Source organism: Amblyraja radiata, chromosome 3, assembly GCF_010909765.2.
Source record: "Amblyraja radiata isolate CabotCenter1 chromosome 3, sAmbRad1.1.pri, whole genome shotgun sequence".
In the NCBI taxonomy this organism is placed as follows: Eukaryota; Metazoa; Chordata; class Chondrichthyes; order Rajiformes; family Rajidae; genus Amblyraja; species Amblyraja radiata.
The window spans coordinates 47,992,617-48,007,233 of NC_045958.1; positions in this window are offsets into that span (position 1 = coordinate 47,992,617).

Genomic DNA, 14,617 nt, shown 5'->3' on the forward strand with positions numbered 1-14,617 from the left:
CTTTGCACTCAGGCTCTCCATAACCCTGAAGATCCATTTGCTTCAATTATTTATCCAATTTCTCCTTTAATAGATTAAGTAGTTTCTGCCTCAACCATTGGCAAAGTATTTCATGCTTCAACAACTTTCTGCATAAGCAAAGGAAAATTCTGCTAATTTACTACTTCATACTGCTTATTGAAGGCCCTTTGTCCCTGATCTCATATCACACCAAAGAGACGTGGATGTTCACTTAATTTCCATAGTTTTAATTTAATGTGCCCTCTTTGTTCTATGCAAACACACATAAGTAAAACTTCATCCTATATGGATTTTAGTTTTTGACTGGCACTTTTGCACATTGATGTCTGAATATACTTGTCCCAAGGTAAAATGTCACTGCACATGTCACATTTGACTGATCAATTTCTTTGGTGATTGTTGTTCCATGTTACTTTCAATTGATGTTTTATATTTTGTAAACATGTTGATGCCAGAGAAAGTACAACTTGGAGTCACCTCAGGGAAGGGCTTTTCAACTTCATTAAAGGGCGGCACAGTGATGCAGAGGTAGAGTTGCTGCCTTACAGCGCCATATACTTGGGATAATCTGACTAGACAATAGACAATAGACAATAGGTGCAGGAGTAGGCCATTCGGCCCTTCGAGCCAGCACCGCCATTCAATGTGATCATGGCTGATCATCCCCAATCTGTACCCCGTTCCTGCCTTCTCCCCATATCCCCTGACTCCACTATTTTTAAGAGCCCTATCTAGCTCTCTCTTGAAAGCATCCAGAGAACCCGCCTCTGAGGCAGAGAATTCCACACTCACCACTGTGAGAAAAGGTGTTTTCTCGTCTCCGTTCTAAATGGCTTACTCCTTATTCTTAAAGTGTGGCCCCTGGTTCTGACCTCCCCCAACATCGGGAACGTGTTTCCTGCCTCTAGCGTATCCAAACCCTTAACAATCTTATATGTTTCAATGAGATCCCCTCTCATCCTTCTAAACTCCAGAGTGTACAAGCCCAGCTCCTCCATTCTCTCATCATATGACAGCCCCGCCATCCTGGGAATTAACCTTATAAACCTGTGCTGCACTCCCTCAATAGCAAGAATGTCCTTCCTCAAATTAGGGGACCAAAACTGCACACAATACTCCAGGTGTGGTCTCACTAGGGCTCTGTAGAAGGACCTCTTTGCTCCTATATTCGATTCCTCTTGTTATAAAGGCCAACATGTCATTCGCTTTCTTCACTGCCTGCTGTACCTGCATGCTTACTTTCATAGACTGATGTACAAGGACCCCCAGATCCCGTTGTACTTCCCCTTTTCCCAACTTGACGCCATTTAGATAGTAATCTGCCTTCCAGTTTTTCCTATCAAAGTGGATAACCTCACATTTATCCGCATTAAACTTCATCTGCCATGCATCTGCCCTCTCCCCCAACCTGTCCAAGTCACCCTGCATTCTCATAGCATCCTCCTCACAATTCACACTGCCACCCAGCTTTGTGTCATCTGCAAATTTGCTAATGTTACTTTGAATCCCTGCATCCAAATCATTGATGTATATTGTAAATAGCTGCGGTCCCAGCACCGAGCCTTGCGGTACCCCACTAGTCACTGCCTGCCATTCTGAAAGGGGCCTGTTAATTCCTACTCTTTGTTTCCTGTCTGCCAACCACTTCTCTATCCATGTCAGCACTCTACCCCCAATACGATGTGCCCTAATTTTGCCCACTAACCTCCTATGTGGGATCTTATCAAATGCTTTCTGAAAGTCCAGGTACACTACATCCACTGGCTCTCCCTGGTCCATTTTCCTAGTTACATCTTCAAAAAATTCCAGAAGATTAGTCAAGCATGATTTCCCCTTCGTAAATCCATGCTGACTCGGACCGATCCTGTTACTGCTATCCAAATGTTCGGCTATCTCATCTTTTATAATTGACTCCAGCATCTTCCCCACCACCGATGTCAGGCTAACTGGTCTATGATTCCTTGTTTTCTCTCTCCCGCCTTTCTTAAAAAGTGGGATAACATTAGCTATCCTCCAATCCACAGGAACTGATCCTGAGTCTATAGAACATTGGAAAATTATCACCAATGCATCCACGATTTCTAGAGCCACTTTCTTAAGTACCCTGGGATGCAGACCATCAGGCCCTGGGGGTTTATCAGCCTTCAGTCCCATCAGTCTACCCAACACCATTTCCTGCCTAATGTGGATTTCCTTCAGTTCCTCAGTCACCCCAGATCCTCTGGCCACTACTATATCAGGAAGATTGTTAGTGCCCTCCTTAGTGAAGACAGATCCAAAGTACCTGTTCAACTCATCTGCCATTTCCTTGTTCCCCATAATAAATTCACCTTTTTTGATCTTCAAGGGTCCAACTTTGGTCTTAATTGATTTTTTCCTCTTCACATACCTAAAGAAGCTTTTACTATCCTGCTTTATATTCTTGGCTAGCTTATCTTCATACCTCTTCTTTTCTCCCCGTATTGTCTTTTTGGTTATCTTCTGTTGTTCTTTAAACATTACCCAATCCTCTTGCTTCCCGCTCATCTTTGCTACGTTGTACTTCTTCTTAATTTTTATACTGTCCCTGACGTCCCTTAGGTGACTACGGGTGCTGTGTGTATGAAGTTTGTACGTTCTCCCTGTGACAGCCTGGGTTTTCTCTGCTCCAGTTTCCTCCCACACTCCAAAGAAGTACAAGGTTAATTTTCACTTTGGTAAAAATTGTAAATTGTCCAGAGTGTGTAGAAAAGTGTTAATGCCTGGGGTGATCGCTGGTTTGCGTGAACTCGGTGGGCCAAAGTGCCTGTTTCCATGCTGTATCTCTACACTAAACTAAAGTATCGCATTTAGTGCAGTATTATTCTGGATTTACGCAAAACCACATTTTATGCGTCTAATTTTCATTCGCTATCAACATTTTTTAAAGTTGGAATAATTCTGATTTATGTCATTGGAAGTGAGCAGTGCCTGATCAAAAGCCCTTAGCTTACAGGTGATTTGAAGCAGAATCCTCCAAAACACTTGTCATACACATAGACTTCCGGAAGTGGCGGCGCTGTTGAACAGCTGCGGCTTGCCTGCAGTCCGTCTGTTTTTACTTTTTTTGTTGTTGTTTTTTTTGTCTTGTTTTAGTTACATTTTAGTTTATTAGGTTGTGTTATGTGTGGGGGGGGGGGGGGTGTGAAACATGTTTTTTCGTCTCTTCCTTCAGGGGAATGCGACTTTTTCTTGTCGTATCCCCCTTCCCTGCCACCGTCTGCGCTGAGGCCTAATGGCGGAACTGGCGATCTCCAACTGCGACCGACCTCGAGGCTCCGGAGGCAGAACCATCCAGGACGAGGCTGGCTGACTTCGGGGCTGAGGCGGCGGCGGCCCGACTCGGAGCTGAGGCTGCGGCGGCCCGACTCGGAGCTGAGGCGGCGGGACTCGGAGCTGAGGCGGCGGGACTCGGAGCTGAGGCGGCGGGACTCGGAGCTGATGCGGCGGGACTCGGAGCTGAGGCGGCGGCGGCCCGACTCGCTGATGCGGCGTTCCAGCTTTCGGCAGCGGCCCGACTCGGATCTGAGGCTGCGTTCCGGCGGCGGCCCGACTCAGAGCTGAGGCTGCGGGACTCGGAGCTGAGGCGGCGGGACTCGGAGCTGAGGCAGCAGCGGCCCGACTCGCTGAGGTGGCGTTCCAGCTTTCGGCAGCGGCCCGACTCGGAGCTGAGGTGGTGGCGACATCACTTCGGAGGTCTGCTGGACTGGAGGGCGGCATCTTCGGCCTGGATTGCCTCAGCGCAGAGGGAGAACAAGGAGGGAAGAGACAGAGCCTAAGACTTTTGCCTCCATCACAGTGAAGAGGTGCCTGGTGAACTCACTGTGGTGGATGTTAATTTGTGTTTATTGTATGTTTTGGTATTTACTATTATTGTGTATGACTGCAGGCAACGAAATTTCGTTCAGATCGAAAGGTCTGAATGACAATAAAGGGATCTAATCTAATCTAATCTAATCTAATCTAGACCCATACAGCATGGAAAAAGGCTCTTGGGCCCAACTTATTCAAGCTGACTAGATTTTATTACAAATCTAGTACCAATTGCTTGTGTTTGGGCCACTCAAAATGTTCCAAAATGCTGTGCCTGTCTTTTAAATGTCACAATTGTACAGTACATGACTCTGAGTGATGAAATTGGTCGAATGTAAACATATTAGTTTTGAACTGTGTCAAATCCATTTCATCATTACTTTTGTTGAATGTACAAATAGCCACTGTTTATGTTCTTGAATGAGAGTGGTTAATCTTTCAGCCCGGTCCTCAGATTCAGCTCTTCAGCAATTACATCACTTTGATTTATCAGGAAACCTTTATAGTACGATATGATAAAATAGAATTTTATTTAACGCTGGAGGGAAATTGATCAGTCTAGTCCTAGAGTCAAAGAACACAGAAACAGGCTCTTTGGTGCAACTCGTACAAGCAAAATAAGATGCCAAGATGCTCAGCCTCCCGACCCAAAATATCACCAATCTATGTTCTCCAGAGATGCTGCCTGGCTTTTTGAGTTATTCCAGCACTTTATGTCCCATTTAAGATAGTCCCATTAGCCTGTGCCTGGCCCACAAAACTTTAAACCTTTTCTATCCATATACCTGCCCAAATGTCTTTTAAATGTTGTTATTGTGCCTAAGTCAACTATTTCAACTGGCAGCTGTGTCATACTGAAGTTGCAGTTCAGTTGCAGCACAGAAATAAGCCACTTGACTTGTCAACCCTGAGACTTTTATCCTGCATTCTTCTGATCTTGATTGCACCATTATAAGTCCTGACCAGTAAACAGATACTAGTTTCAGTCTGCTATCTGCAACATAACAACATGATCAAGCCAGATCTGTGTATTAGACTTGTCTCAGGTGGACTGGTTTGATCAGGATGGAGATGTCTGCAATGCTAAAGGAAAGTTACCATTTGAGTTTCCATGTAAGATAAAGTTACTTGGAATAAAGTGTTGGTAGACATCAAATGCTGAAAAACTCGGTGGGTGAGGCAGAAAAGAAATAGGCGATGTTTTGGGTCGAGACCCTTCTTCAGATTGCTTTGGGGGGGGGGGGGAGGGGAAGAATGGAAAAGGCGGAGACAGTAGGCTTTGTGGGAGAGCTGGGAAGGGGGGGGGGAAGGAGGGAGAAAGCAAGGGCTATCTAAAATCAATGTTCATACCACTGTTTTCTCCATTGTAAATTCCATATTATGGAGAATTTAAAGTGAAATTTTGTGTTTGAACTGCTGGGAGTAAATATGGAGAATGTATTAAAGTAGGATATATATCTATATTACTAAAAGTCTGATCTTGACCACTTCTTGTTGTTCTTTATATTGATTTTAGGAAAAACGCTGCCACTTATGACTGTGATTTTTGGCCATCTTACTCAGAGTCCCCCTCTGCTGCACAGGACAAGAGGATTGTTCCCATCGATGAAAAATAAAAGAATTATTAGTGTTTAAAAAATGTTGAGATTCTCTCCTGAAGCCACGCCCCTTTCAGAGGGACTATAAAACCCGGAAGTATTGAGTGCCTCTCTGCAAGTATTGAGTCAGTCTCTGCAAATGGGGGAGCGAGAGGGTCACGTCTCTCAGTCTGAGCTGTGAATAACACTGAACATATGTCTACTAAACTATGAGCGGTTTTACTGACCTGTCAGTGCCCTTAATGTAGTTTGAAAATAAGGTTTGGAAATGCTAAAGCTGTGTTGCCTTTGGTTTGGAAATGCTAAAGCTGTGTTGCCTTTGGTTTGGAAATGCTAACGCTGTGTTGACTAATTAAAGTTGCCTTGCCTAATTAAAGTTTCCTTGCCTTCTATATAATTAAATGTCTAATCTTGACCACTTCCTGTTTGCGCTTTATATTGATTTTAGAAAAAAACGCTACCACGTACGGCTGTGAATTTTGGCCATCTTACTGAGAGTCCCCCTCCGCTCATCAGGTGCCGAGGATCTTTCCCATCGATGAAAAATAAAAGAGTTATTAGTGTTTAAAAAATGTTGAGATTTTCTCTCCTGTCAATCACACCATGAAGGCCACGTCCCTACTGGTGGGAGGGGCTATAAAACCCAGAAGTGTGGGCGTGGCTCAGTCTCTGCAAGATGGAGGAGGGAGAGGTCACGACTCGCTGTCTTTAGTGGCCTTGCACCCTGCTTGAATGGTAAGAAACTGCACTTGAATTTGGTGGCCTTGCACCCTGCCTGAAGTGGTAAAAAACTGCACTTGAATTTGGTGGCCTTGCACCCTGCTTGAAATGGAATTTTAAGGAACTGCCGTGAGTCAACTGCCAGACCACCAGCCGTGAGTGAGTGAGTGAGCTGCCAGCACAACAGGCTTGAGTGACTGAGCCGCCAGCCCAATAATCCATTTGGCCCTCAATGTCCATACTAGCCCTCTGGAAACCAGTTCCTTCAGCCCACAACACCTATACTAGCATTCCAGAAAGCCCCCCCTCCCCCACCCCCACCCCCCACTGGCCACCAATATTGGAATTGGTAGAGAGGTGGAATATTGCGTTGGGGGACCAGCCCTCCCGTGTGATGCTTGGGTCCCACTTAGTCGAGTATATATTATATATCAGCTAAATTGCACTGACAATTTAATAACAACTCTGGCACTGGCCACTTAAATCAGCTGCCCTGGACAATTTATGACTGTTTTTACTTGTAATTTAATGTTGCTGTTTTTTACCTGTACTTTTGAACTATTCGTATTGTTTTTATCAGGGACTGGTTTGTTTTTATTGTTTTTAATTTATGTGTGAAATGTTTAAGTTTTATGTGCGATGCTCTTGTATTCCCTGGGAAACGTCTTCTCATTTTGCACTGTACAACTGTTGCTTTGCTAGATGATAATAAAGGTTGATTGATTGATTGATTAATGCTGATGTGAACTTCATGATGAAACCTTCTAGTGAATTAATACAATAATTAGTGTTGCATTCCAGGACCACATACAGTGCTTTCAGAAAGTATTCAGACCCCTTCAATTTTTCCACATTTGTTACGTTACAGCCTTATTCTAAAATTGATTAAATTCTTTTTTTTTTATCATCAATCTACACATAATACCCCATAATAAAAAAGCAAAAACAGGTGTTTAGAAATTTTACTGTGGAGTGGCTTCCGTCTGGCCACTCTACCATAAAGGCCTGATTTGTGGAGTGCTGCAGATATAGTTGTCCTTCTCAAAGTTTCTCCCATTTCCACAGAGGAACTCTGGAGCTCTGTCAGAGTGACCATCGGGTTCTTGTTCTCTTCCCTGATCAAAGCCCTTCTCCCCCGATTGCTCAGTTTGGCCGGTCGGCAGAGCCCTATGAAGTCCTGGTGGTTCCAAAGTTTTTTTATTTACGAATGACGGAGGCCACTGTGCTCTTCGGGACCTGCAATGCTGCAGAAATTGTTTTATATCCTTCCCCAGATCTGTGTCTCGACACAATCCTGTCTCGGAGGTCTATGGACAATTCCTTCATCTTCATGGCTTGGTTTTTGCTCTGACATGCACTGTCAACTGCAGGGCCTTATATAGACAGATATGTGCCTTTCCAAATCATGTCAAATCAATTTAATTTACCACTGGTGGACTCCAATCAAGTTGTAGAAACATCTCAAGGATAATCAATGGAAACGGGATGAACCTAGCTCAATTTTGAGTGTCATAGCAAAGGTTCTGAATACTTATGTAAATGTGATATTTCAGTTATTTATTTTTAATTACTTTGCAAAAAATTCTAAACACCTGTTTTCGCTTCTTCATTCTGGAGTATTGTGTGTAGCTTGATGATAAAAAAAAGAATTTAATCCATTTAAAAATAAGGCTGTAATGTAACAAAATGTGGAAAAGGGGAAGGGGTCTGAATACTTTCTGAATGCACTGTAATTCCAGTATTTCACCCTAGAAAGCAATTGACAACATTCCAAGGCCAGTGAGAACTCCATGAATGCAGTGAGTGCCAAATATTTTAATTCAAGTAGTGTTTAGCTGGTATATGATGCCAGTATTACCTATGCTGGAAAAAACCACCAATGCTGGAAATTGCCATGGATGTGTATAATTTATTTTTTGTTACATTCATTGCTGCAGAGTTGTGGGCATGGCCACTGGATATTGCCTCTTTTGATTTGCTATTTCTAAAGTGGTGGGTAATAGTGAGGGAAAGTTTAAAAACATTTTGGGCGGTAGAATGAGATTAGATTTTAGAATTTAGAGATACAGCATAGCAGATCATTTAGCACGCCGATCCCACGCCAACCACTGCTCCACCCCGTTCACTGGCACTATCCTACACACTAGGGACAATTTACAATTTTACCAAAGCCAATTAACCTACAAATTTGTACGTCTTTGGAGTGTGGGAAGAAACCGGAGCATTCCATTCTAAAACGGGCGATTAGATAGTCCAAAAGGGGCCATGAAATAAGTCGGAATAAAGAAAATCCCAAGGCTTTTATACCTATGCTTAAAAAAAAGAAAGTATCCAGGGGAGAAGGTAGGACCACTCAAGGTTAATAGACCAAATTTGTGCTTGAGCTTGAGTCAGGGGTTATTGGTCAGATACTAAACATTATTTGGTCAGATACTTTAAATTCTTTCACCAAGGAGAAGGACATGGAGGACAGTGAGATCAGTGCAGAGAATACTTTTAAGCAAGGACAGGTTGAGATTAAGAAGGAGGAGGTGTTGGGGTTCTTGGAGAAAATGAAGGTGGATAAAGTCTTAGGCTTGTTGAGATCTTAAGTTTAGTTTAGAGATTCGGCCCGAAGTCCACGCCGATCTATCCTACACACTTTGGACAATTTACAGAAGCCAATGAACCTACAAATCTGTACGTCTTAGGAGTGTGAGAGGAAACAGGAGCACCCGAAGAAAACTGAGTATAGAAGTTGGGGGGGGGGTCAAGTTGCAGTTGTATAAGATGTTTAGAGGCTGTATTGTGTTAAGTTCTGGGCACTATGTTATACGAAAGATGTTGTCAAGCTGGAAAGGGTGCAGCGAAGATTTACGAGGATGTTGCCAGGACTGGTGGGTCTGAGCTATAGGGAGAGATTGAGTAGGCTGGGACTCAACCCCTTGGAGCGCAGGAGGATGAGGGGTGATCTTATAGAGGTACATAAAATCATGAGATGAATAGATCGGGTAGATGCAGAGTCTCTTGCCCAGAGTAGGTGAATCGAGGACCAGAGGACATAGATTTATGGTGAAGGGGAAAAGATTAAATAGGAATCTGAGGGGTAACTTTTTCAAACAGGTGGTGTGAGAGGTAATTGAGAGAAGCAATAGAGATTGCGGGAGTGTTGGCAAAGATCTTTGTGTCTTCTCTAGCCACAGGCAAATTCCTGGAGTCTGGAGGGTGGCTAATGTTATTCCTTTGTCTGAGAAGGGATGTCGAGAGAATCCAGGGAATTATAGGTTGGTGTACCTCATGTCAATGGAAAGGAACCTATTGCAAAGGAATCTTTGGCATATTATTTACTTCCATTTGTAGGAGAATGGGTTAATTGGAGGCAATCAGCATGGCTTTGTACATGGTAGGCTTTGTCTTACTAACTTGATCGAGTTTTTTGAGTAGATGATGGTGAACGATGAAGATAGGGTTGCCCACATGAATTTAATAAAGCATTTGATAAAGTCCCCCATGGTACAATGATTCAAAACATTAAAATGCACAGGATTAATAGTGACTTGGTTGTTTGGATTCAGAGCTGGCTTACTAAAAGAAGACAGGGGGTTGTAGTGAAAGGATAATTAGAGCTGTAAATCTGTGACCAGTGGAGTTCTTCAGGAACTCTGATGTTTGTGATATATAGAAGTTAGTTGGACGTAAACAGTAAATGTACTTTTTAGTAAATTTGCAGATAACACCAAAAATGCTGGGGTTGTGGACTGTAAGGAAGGCTGTCAAATGGTATACAGCAGAATATAAATCAGCTACAGAAATGGGTGAAGAAATGGCAGATGGAGTTTAGTTTAGTTATCTGAGCAATAGTGAGGTGCTGCATTTTGGGGGATTGAATGTAACGAGAAATCATACAATTAATGGCATGACCCTTAACAGCACCTATGTGCAGAGAGTTCTTGGGGTCCAAGTCAATAACTCCCTGATAGTGACAACACAAGTAGATAGAGTGGTAAAGAAGGCATATGGTAAGCTTGCCTTCATTGGTCTGGACATTGAGTACAAAGGTGAGGAAGTTATGATGCAGGTTTACAGGACTTTGGTTCGGCCACATTTGGAGTATTGCATGTGGTTCTGGTTGGCCCATTACTGTAACGAAATGGAGACTTTGGAAAGGGTGCAGGGAGAGGTTTACCCGAATGATGCCTGGATTACGCTGTATTAGCTACAGGGAGAGGTTGACACAAGATGCTGGAGAAAATCAGCGGGTCAAAAGGAATAGGTGACATTTCATGTAAAAACCCTTCTTCAGACTGAGAGTCAGGGGAGAGGGAAACTAGAGATATGAAAAGGTACCGAGCAAATCATAGCCAGCACCAATGACTCAGGAGAGGTGGAACCCACAACAGTCCATTGTTGGACTATGGAAGAGGTAATAATGGAGGTCTTCCACAGCCAACATGGATAGGAGAGGTTTAGAGGGATAATGGCCAAATGTGGTGGGACTCGCCATCTAGGTAAGCATGGGCAAGATGGGCTGCAGGGTCTGTTTCATTGCTGTATGATTCTATGACTCAAGATCCCAACATCCAATACATTATAAAGATTCGAGTCAATTAAGACTGCACCTGCTTTGATTTCCAAATGGAAATCATATAATGAACGACGATGATTGTTTATGGTATGATGTTGGATGAACAACATTCTAATGTGGCTGTGAGATGCTTCTAATCTTTATTTTTTATGCCTTTACAACCATCTCATGTCACCTTTTTTGTTTCAGCATCTGGATATTATTTAAAAGACACCTGGACGGGAACATGGATAGGAAAGGTTTAGAGGGACACAAAATGCTGGAATAACTCAGTGGGACAGGCAGCATCTCTGGAGAGAAGGAATGGGTGACATTTCGGGTCGAGACCCTTCTTCGGACTGATGTCAGGGGAGAGGGTGCAGGGAGAGGTTTACCCGAATGATGCCTGGATTACGCTGTATTAGCTGGTAAGGAAGTGTAAGGTGTGAAAACAGGACAAAGGAAAAAAAACCTTCCTACACAGGGTTTAGAGGGATATGGAACAAATACGGGCAAACGGGACTAGCTTACATGGGGTTAGCTTGGACGTATTGGGCAGAAGGACCTGTTTCTGTGTCGTATGACTATATGATTTGAGGGCTGAGTATGAACTCCATTCATGGCAGAAATTTGGGGTATTGACATCAGTGCTTTGTCTTTGTCACAAGTGTTCAGGGTTTCCCTCAGGTTGTTTTAGTCTTGGGTTGATTCCTGGAACTATCACATTCATTTTCCAGACTCATTGCCCCATGATGTACATAGCTGCAGTTCTGGCTGAGGTGGCTTCAGCCGCAGTGCAGTATCTGTAGGCATGAAATCCCTCATTAGCAAACACTCCTCTGCACTAAGCCGATGAGCATTCCTCAGGAACACAGCAGGCTGGCTGTGGTTTGATTCCAGTAGCTTTGGGACTACTCTGCCAAGTAAGTGACAGTAGGAGGGAGATCTGTGCCATGCAGTGCTTCGTGCTGACTTTGATGGGCTCTTCATCTTCTCTTCCACTTTTATTTCATCTGACTCCATAATTCCTACTCATAAATCTCTTTTTTCTCTACATCTGGTACAAAAGTGTTTTTTTTTTTCTCTTTGAGTCTAATTGCATTCCAATTATTTTTTTAGTTTGATTTTGATACGGAATAATTTCGTTTTCATTCCCCATGTTTCTACTTTAACAAGGATGATTCGTTTTGTGATGGTGTAGATATCCTCCATTTATCTCAATTGTTTCTTCACTGAACATTGAGCAGGTGTGACAGCTACTTAATTACTGTATAATTGAATATATTTTCATGTTGTAGCACTTTGTTACCAGAACAGAGGATAGATTTACAAAGACATGATTTGTGTCCCACAAGTGAGCAGACCTGAAAGCAACAGCAGAGCGAGTCTTCATTATGTATGTTGTTTGTACTCTATGTTAAAAAATAATTAGGCAAGTGGTAAGGAAAGAGGTTTAATGGTGCACTATAATCCTTTGTGGATTGTTTCCAATGCAGCTTGAGGCACTGAGTGGCAAGTAGACTTCTGTGTTGCAGCTTAGTTTTATGCTTTTGTTATGTGCATCTTGAGAGGCAAAATACCTGTAAAGCAAAAGTAAAATACTGCAGATGCTGAAAATCTGAAATAAAAATAAAATTCATCATGTGCTCAGCATGTCAGCTTCTGTGGAGAGAGTTTAACATTTCTGGGACATGCTTGTTCAGAATAATTTAAAGGGCAGTGCTAATTGAAAAACCTATTTTATGAGAAAGTGACACACACACAAACAGACGTGTGGTGTTTTTTGTGCCGTCACACGTTTAGTGAATGTGCTCCCTCATGAACTAATTTTCTGCAACATCGTTGGTGTCCTTCCACTGCTTCAGATCTATTTGTTCTGAAATCGCCTGCATTTTAATCTGAAAAAGAAGTTCCAACTGCAAGATGAAAGCTGTCTGTCCAGAGCTCTCGGCCCACCCCACTATTGCACTATTCCTGCTTGTTTTAAACCACACACCTTTCAATGGTAACAGCTCAGTGCAATTTCTGAACCCTTGTGCGTTAGGCGTACACATTTTTAATGTCTTAAGGGCCTGTCCCACTTGGCTGTCATTCGCGCGCCATTTACGAGACCTGCTAGCGTGTGGGTAGCGTGTGGGTAGTGCAGGACGAGCGCATGGAGTGGTGTGGAGGAGTGTGGACTTCGTCCTGAACGAAATCTTCATGCGTCACCGGCCTGTCGCGTAACTGACGGCCAAAGTGGGACAGGCCAAGACCCTGGCGCGGCGCAACGTCTCACCTCCAACAGCAGCAGAAGCAGGCAAACTCGCCTAACTCAGCCTGGGGCTCACAGCCGTTGCGGATCCGGATCTGCCCCCACTCCTACTACCAGAGTGGGGCCAAGACGATTGGAGATAGACACAAAATGCAGGAGTAACTCAGCGGGACCGGCAGCAACTCTGGAGCGAAGCAATGGGTGACGTTTCGGGTCGAGACCCTTCTTCAGACTGAAGAAGAGTCTCGACCCGAAACGTCATCCATTCCTGCTCTCCAGAGATGCTGCCGGCCCCGCAGTTACTCCTGCATTTTGTGTCCATCTTCAAATGATGTCACACGCTCCAGACGGCTGCAGACGCATGATGGCACGCGCGACCATCGCGCGTCAGTCACTACCGGCCTGTCGCGTTAATGATGGCCCAAGTGAAACAGGCCCTTTAGCCTCCACTAAAATGTGACATTTGTAACATGCCTAAAAATTCCCGTTAGCTTCTTGGCATTAATCTTTAGTTCTGCCAGAGGGTCAAATATTAAATGCTGCACCCGTGGTGCAGCTTGTAGAATTGTTACAGCGCGAGAGACCTGGGTTGGATCGTGACCTCGGGTGCTGTCTGTGTTGAGTTTGCATGTTCTCCTTAGACTCTGTGGGTTTCCTCCAGGTGCACCGGTTTCCTCCCACCTTGTGATATTGTAGATTAATTGGCTTCTCTAAATTGCTCCTAATGTGCAGGGAGTTGAAGCTTAAATGTGATATCATAGAACTGGTGATCGCGGGTCACTGTGGACTCAGTGGGCCAAAGGGTGTTTTTTCCATGCTCTGCCTTTTAATTAATCGATAAATTATGCACTGATGAATGACTTTGCATTACTAAACTTGTTTCAAAGGCTTTCTTACCCAAACTCCTATTTGCAAACCATGATCTCTGAAGAAGTGTATGATGGAGCAGATTGGAAGGAAAAATGAATGGCTGTGGAGGTGTGCAAAGTTGTGAGTATAGAGGGATGCTAAACAGGAGATTAATTATGAATCTTGGTGTGTGTATTCAAAGGCTTCAGGGATTGAGAGATCTGTAGATTGGCAATTATCCACGGGAAGATTTTTTTTTATCATCACACTCCTAAATACAGACCAAGTGCTGGTAAATGGAATTGGTATAAATAGGTTGGCATGAGTGGAAGGGTCTATTTCCATGCTCTGGAACTTTTGAGGTCAGGGAACATCTGTGGAGAGAGAAATTGAATTAGTTTCTTCCATTGATGATCTTCATCCTGTTCTGGGACCTCCAGACAGAAGCAGGATTTTGTAGCATTTTGTATAGTGATCATAATCCTCTACCTTTCCCCAAACACTTAACTCCGCCTGAACACTCTCCTCCCCAGATAACTATTTGGCGACATCCACAATAACTCGCATCCCCAAACCCGTGTTGAATGACTACACTGACCTCGATCTTTATGCCACTCTGTTGGCATCAACCCCCAAGTTACTGGCAACTTTGGAATTATGCCATTGTATATAAAAGAGAAAATTGCATTAAAAATCCACTTAATTTATTAAGTCCTGCTGGAGCAAAGGGCAGAGGGGAAACTTACAAGCTGGGTATAGATGCCACCTCTGTTCATGTGTTCCCCTCCCTTGGTGGTGAAA